This window comes from Orycteropus afer, unplaced genomic scaffold (genome assembly GCF_000298275.1).
Source record: "Orycteropus afer afer isolate SDZICR_OR568_19922 unplaced genomic scaffold, OryAfe1.0 scaffold00445, whole genome shotgun sequence".
Classification (NCBI taxonomy): Eukaryota; Metazoa; Chordata; class Mammalia; order Tubulidentata; family Orycteropodidae; genus Orycteropus; species Orycteropus afer.
The window spans coordinates 850,965-858,421 of record NW_006922032.1 but is presented as its reverse complement, the minus strand read 5'-3'; the positions used below and the strand labels follow the sequence as shown (position 1 = coordinate 858,421).

At 32.6% G+C, this 7,457-nt stretch overlaps 1 protein-coding gene across 1 annotated transcript in view; it reads left to right on the top strand.

Annotated features, from left to right (window-relative positions):
* The window catches only part of CCSER1 (coiled-coil serine rich protein 1), a 958,389-nt gene that overhangs the window by 746,234 nt on the left and 204,698 nt on the right, over nt 1-7,457 (top strand). The window lies entirely within an intron of this gene.

The window sequence follows — 7,457 nt, the reverse complement described above, 5'->3', positions numbered from 1 at the left end:
AACTTAAGATCAATTCATTATCAAACATAAACCAAGAATTTGTTAGGAGATGGTAGAAAGACTTCTATTTATATATGCTTATTATTTATTGGTGATAATTCTATATATGCTAATAGGTAAAATTCCTCACAGAAAATGTCAAATATATATTATACTTAGTACTGAAATAAAATGCAGATATTTCAGTGTCATTTCAAAAGTGACAATGGATTATAACTTCTTTTTGGTATACCAGTCAATCACCAGACAGCTTATGTACTTGGAAATGTTCTTATGCATATGTAATTTGTTATAGTATTCAAACATTTGAGTTGTGGGATAGCAGATAAAATGAAGCCTCAAATCACTCTCTAATCTCAAGAACAACCTGGAAGAACTGCAGTGACTTGTCTGCTAAAAATGATTTCCTTTTAAAGAAAAATAGGCTTTCCTTTTGTGTGAAAAATGATTGTATCTTTCAAGTGTCTTTTCTTGTGGAGATCCATTCCTTTCATGATCCAGAAGGGAAAATACTCTTTTTCTTCACCAAATTTTTGTATCTAGTTTCACTCAATAATCAATAATCTGATTTTCAAACAAAAGAAAACATAATCCAAAAAGTAAATTTTTAAAAGGGAATACAAAATTAGCAAACATTTCTAATATTACCATAACTTATCTTCATATTTACTGTAGTACTTGTCTGTATTTATCCATTGATAGATTTTTTTGCCTTTAGTGAAAGCAATAGATGGCAGCGTTTTATGCTGAATCAATGACAGGAAATCAGAATATTTACAATATAAGTTTGAATGGAAACCTTAAGACAGCTACTTTCTTTCTTTAAAAAACCAAACCAAACGTATAGCTGTCAAGTCAATTCCAATTTACCATGGCCATACAGGAGAGGGTAGAACTTACCCATATGATGTCTAAGGCTGTAGTCTTTACCGAAGCAGACTGCCACATCTTTCTCCCACAAGCAGCTGGTGGGTTTGAATCATTGACCCTTAGGTTAGCAGCCAAGTGCTTAAACCACCATGCTACCAGGGCTCAGAACAAACCCAATGCCATGGAGTTGGACTTATTCGTTCTGGGACACTAAGAATACCTGTGGAGGTTAGGAACTGGGGTGCTTTGCTATAGCTGTTATTGCTGGTGATGAAGATAAGGTTTGTTTTTATTGTGAAAATATACACAGCAAAACATTTGCCAATTGAACAATTTCTATATGTATAATTCAGTGACATTGATTACGTTCTTCATGTGTGCAACCACTGTTGCTATGCTTTACCAAATACATATATTTTTTTCTTCAAAATTATGACTATTGAACAATGAAAGGATCCAGTTAAATGCCTTCTACTTTACTCACAGTATGTTTAAATTTAAACTTTATTCAGTCGAGGTGACAGCTATATTAAATACAAAAACACAGTTTGGTATTTTCTGCATTTGTTGCTTAATGGTAGCTTATTAAAGTGCAATATAATGTTATTAGAATGCTTTTAGTTTTTTTTTAAAAAGTTTCTTTCCAGTAAAAATAAGTATAATATGAAAAGGCTGTAAGTTACAGTTTCACACCTGAGATTGTAATACCATTGTTTCTGTAATGGTGGAGGAGAAATTAGAATGTCTTGCTTTTATAACTAACATATTTGGTATGTGGAGATATTATATGGGGTTATTAGTTATAACTCTAAATATTGGAAGGATGTACTCAAAAAGTCAAGGCTACATCACAGAATCAGACATGTCAACACACTGTCAATATATGTGAAAATATAATGATAATTCATTTCTTGATGGGGAAATGAAAACTCTCCTTTCTAAACCCTATATCACAGGATATGGTAAAATAAAATTTGGTAAAGTATAAGTGCCTTGGAAGTCACGTGGTATTGGTGTACATCATTTATCTTTTAATTTCCAGTTAATCAATGAGTTTGAACTTCCAATGCCAAAATTTAAGACCAAAATCTGAATTATGAAATAACTATAAGATTATTATTTTGTTCTCAGGAAGAAATGTTAAGAATGTTTTTAAAATTTAGTTATTCAGAACTTATCAAAAGAGTCCAGTGAATTCCTATAACATATGTTTCTAATTGTTTCATTTACCTGAATCCTGAAATATGTTTTATATTTTAATTTGCTTCCTTTAAACTATTACTTGATTTCCCTAATTACTCAGTGCTCTGTATACTTCTATAAAGCTATATGTGGTTATGGAGTAGGTGATGTTAAAGAAATACTACCTAGCATCACTATTTTAAAAGTTCTGATTACTAACATTTCATAATAATAGAATAAGTCAGATAATTTACATTGAGCCTTCTTGAATAAGCCTGACATATTTAATCCTTTTGCAATAATTGTGAATCTAGCACCCTGTGTGCCACAATAATATTTTGAAGTACTGTACTTTGCACTCTGCTTCATAGAAAGAGTTGATCTGATATATTACTTTTTGCTAGATACTGTCATGTCCATCTTTTTAATCCCCTCCTTGTTCATTATAAGTGTCGTTAGCCATACTGCCTAAGGAAGGTTCCTCATATCAAGTCTGATTACTGCTGTAATGTTTTCCAGGCGTGCTTGGTGACGAGCCTGGCATATGAAACAATTTCCTACAGTAATAAAACTAATTAAAGTAGGCACTCATCCACACACCACTTTCTAATGAATTATAATAAGCTCATTAATCTCACCCACTCCTATTCCAAAAAATCCATTGATAGGACCTCTATGCAAGAGTAAAATTCTCAGCCTTAAAAATGGACAACACTTACAGAATCAAAGACTGGATTTAAGTTTTTTAAAAATGTTGATGAATGCTTTAAATGAAACATACAGCTTCTAAACTCATCCCAGATTACTTATTGAATTATCTTACAATAATAAATGATTTCACAAAGGGAAAAAAATAATTTAGCTCTGGTAATATAGTGGTTTTGTCATTTGACTGCTAATTAGGTCAGTAGTTCGAACCTGTCAGCTGCTCTATGTGAAAAAAGAAGTGGCAGTCTGCTTCCTTAATGATTTACTGCCTTGGAAACCGTATGGAACATTTCTACCTTACCCTATAGGGTTGCTATGAGTCAGAATCAACTTGATGGCACACTTTCTCTTAAAGATCATATGAGTATGATGAATTTAGTGCTTGATCAAGTGACAAAAACACAACCTATTCTTTCTCCAGAGAAGGCTAGATTATTTGTTCAAAGTATCTATATAGATAGATAGATAGATAGATCCATCTATATATATATAATTTTTTTTTTTTTGCTAACTATTCTTCAGATTTGTGAGATACCTGATCAAACAACATAAGATATACACCTTCTCCTCACTTACCCACTATCTCACTATCCAATATTTCACATTTACAACCTTACTACCATTATAAAAAATATACTATTCAACTATTTTGCACATTAATGACATACTTATGGCAGGAACAACCTCCAAGATTTGAGGCGAGAGTAATGCTGGCTGTGATGATTAAGGTTATGTGTCAACTAGCTGGGCCATGATTCTCAGTGGTTTGCCAGGTATGTAATGGTGTATTTTGGCACTTATGTAATGATAAAATCATCTGATGTCGTCTTCCTTCATTTTTGCATAACACCAATTTCGCATAACAACCTGTTCTTTGAAACCTAACCATGTTGATAAGTGGAGAAGAGGGTGTATTGTTCAGTTCAGTTATGAATAATTTGACAATACAAGCCTTTTCTGCAGATAATTTTACAATGAAAGAGATAAGGATGATAACTGTAGTATATGGAAAGATAATTTCTGAAATACAAATATTTAGTAGTAGTAAATTTTTCTTTTTTGTTTTATAATATCTTCCTAATTATTTGATATTTTAAAACTGCAGCAGTTTCCATCCTGAAGCTCATTACTATTGTGACTCACTTCTAGATATCACTGTTAAGGAGTGAATTACAGATACGCAGATTTCAAAATTAATACAGAATATTTCCAATTTGGATTACTTGCCAAGTCATATTTTAATACGTAGAACTAATAGGCTCAATAATGTTATCTACATGCATGAATTTGTAGCTTGTATTTCATAGTTCTTTAAAAGATATGTTGCATATTCTATGCAGTGTACTTTTTTTGTGTGAAACAGATGTTTACAATTTGACAGTGTCAGTAGGTAGAAGCTTAGTAAACCTGTGAGTGAGCAAAATGTCTACCAGGCTGGAATCAGCTAACACCATGGCAGCCAGATGCTGTCACATGTGAAGAAGGTGAGTTGGTTCTGTGGCATGAACAATAATTGGGCATCCTGGCTTTTAGTACGAGTTCCTTGATTATTTTGTTGTGTAACCTTGAGAAAGTAATTTACACAGCATCTAATTCACTTTCTTCATTTGTAAAATAAAGGAGTTAGCTGTAACTTATCAATGTGTGGAAAGTATCAGTAATGGTGAATCAGGTGTTCTAAGTTTTTGAATTAAATAAAATGATCGCATGGTATGAAATAAAATGCTTCCCATTTTAATTCTAGTTCAATCCTTCTAAAATCAAAGAAATAATTATATTGGTGTAACTTATTTTTGATGGTGGATCACATCACTGATTCTAAGAGACGGACAGACATATTGCTGATCAGAAGAATATAAATATTATTTTAAGAGAAGTAAATTTCTTGAAAGTTATCACAAAGATAATAGAAATTTAAACAAGGCCTTTAAGAAAAGTTTCAGAGCACAAATTGACCTGGTTCTGAACTGAAATTCTTGTTTAAAAAAGATTTGTTCTAATTAGTAGATCTAATTAATGGTGCCTATTAAGAACTGACTATGCATTGAACAAACTCTGGCAATAGATTTTAATGTTAATAGGAAATGTAGCTCATCATAATAACAACCAGCACTTATTTAATGCATAACAATTAAACAATTAATATTTATTGAATCTTTGCATACAAAGCAGTCATTCCTTGTAAATGCTTTACATACATTAATATGTATTAGTCTTTACCACACAGGTTAATGTTAACTACAACTATATAAAATATGGCCTAGCATTTCCTCATTTTACATGTGAGGAAATTAAGAAACCAACTTAATAAGGAACTTGAAAAATATTAGAGAGCTAAATAATGACAAAGATTTTTTTTTTTTATTCTGTAATTACCCAAGTAGTCCTTGCATTTCTACTTCTTACTCTTCCCTATCGTATCACTCTAGTAATGTTCACATTAGTCCTCATTTACTTACTCTCTTCCATTCTCAAAACTTTCTTTTAACACAGTGTTCCCAATACCTAGCACATGGTAGACATGCAGAAAATATGTGTTGAATAAATGTATAAATGAATGAATAAAGCAATGAATGCCTGCTGTAAAAAAAAAAATTTAAAAAAAGACTATTTTAAAAATGCCTCTAAATATAACCTGATGAGACAGAATAGGAGGTTCCATTTAGAGTAGGAGAAAAATGTAGAAAAAAACTAATATTCATAAAAAAGACTAGACATATTAGACTGATAGAGACTAGAGGAACACCCAAGACTATTGATCTAAGATACTCTTTTAATCTGGAACTAAAACCACTCCCTGGGGTCACATTTCAGCAAAATAGTAAATTGGCCTAAAAAAATAATCAATTACACCATTCAGAATAATCAACTATATGAGACCAAATGGTCAGCATTTACCCAAAAGCAAATGTGAGAGGGCAAAAAGAGGCAAAAGAACTGGATGGATGGAAATGGAGCAGGCTGGGTAGAAATGATGAGAGTGGTTATGTATTGTGTAAACAGTAACCAATGTTATGGGACAAGTTACATATGAGTTGTTGAATGGGAATCTAATTTGCTGTGTGGACGTTCACTGAAAACACAATAAAATATTCAAAACTCAATAAATAAATATAACCTGATAAACTCCAAAACCTTGTAAACAGCTTTTCCTATTCCATCTCACTTAGTTTTCTCCTGATCATTTCTCACCATTTGTATAAATAATTATGGATCATTTAGAAAACACTGTGATTCCATGAGATAATTTCTGGTTTAAAATGAAAATTTCATTACTTATTTCTGTGCATATATTTAATGTTAAAGTATTTAACTTCTCTGAGCATCAGTTTTCTTATCTGTACAGTATAGATTCACCAATCATCTATCAGTTTGTGTGCTGTGGTGGCTTGAATATTGCTGTGAGCCTAGAGGCTGTGCCACTGGTATTTCAAATACCAGCAGAGATGCCCATGGTGGACAGGTTTCAGCAGAGCTTCCAGACTAAAACAGACTTGGAAAAAGGAAGGGGCTATCTACTTCTCAAAGAATTGGCCAATGAAAACCTTATTTATGAATAGCAGTGAAACACTGTCATATATTACTGGAAAACTTCATGAATAGCTCTGAAACATTGTCTGAAATACTGCTGGATAATGAGTGCCTCAGGCTGGGATGAATGGAGAAGAGCTGCCTCCTCAAAACAGAGTTGACCTTAATGATGTGGATGGAGTAAAGCTTTCAAGACCTTTATTTGCTGGTGTGGCACAACTCAAAATGGAAAGAAATAGCTACAAACATCTATTAATAATTGGAACATGGACAGTACAAATATGAATATAGGAAAATTGGAAATTGCTAAAAATGAAATGGAGCACACGAAGATTTATATCCTAGGCATTAGTGAGCTGAAAAGATTTGGCCATTTTGAATCAGACAATCATATGCTGGGAATAACAAATCGAAAAGAAATGGCATGGCATTCATCGTCACAAAGAATGTTTCAAGATCTCTCCTGAAGCATAGTGCTGTAAGTGATAGGATAATATCCATAACCTTACAAGGTAGACCGATTAATGCTACTATTATTCAAATTTACATACCAACAACTAAAGGCAAAGATGAGAAAATTGAAGATTTTTTTTTTAATCAACTTCTGCAGTTGGATATTGACCAAACATGCAAACAAGATGTATTGATTATTACTGGTGATTGGAATATGAAAGATGGAAACAAAGAAGAATCATCAGTAGCTGGAAAATATGAACTTGGTGACAGAGATGATGCCAGAGATCACATGATAGAATTTTACAAGACCAATGACTTATTCATTGCAAATATATTTTTTCAACAACATAAATGGTGGTTATACACATGGACCTCACCAGATGGAATACACAAGAATCATATCAACTATGCCTAGGGGAATAGGTGTTGGAGGAAGAAATTTCTTCAGCCAAAACAAGGCGAGGAGCTGACTATGAAACAGACCATCAATTGCTCATATACAAGTTCAAATTGAAGCTAAAGACAAGTAAAACAAGTCCATGAGAGCCAAAATATCAGCTTGATTATATCTTACCTGAATTTAGAGTCCGCTTGAAGAATAGATTTGATGTATTGAACACCAATGACTGAAAACCAGATGAATTATGGGATGACATCAAGAATATCACGCATCAAGAAAGCAAAAGGTCATTAGAAAGACAGGAAAGGAA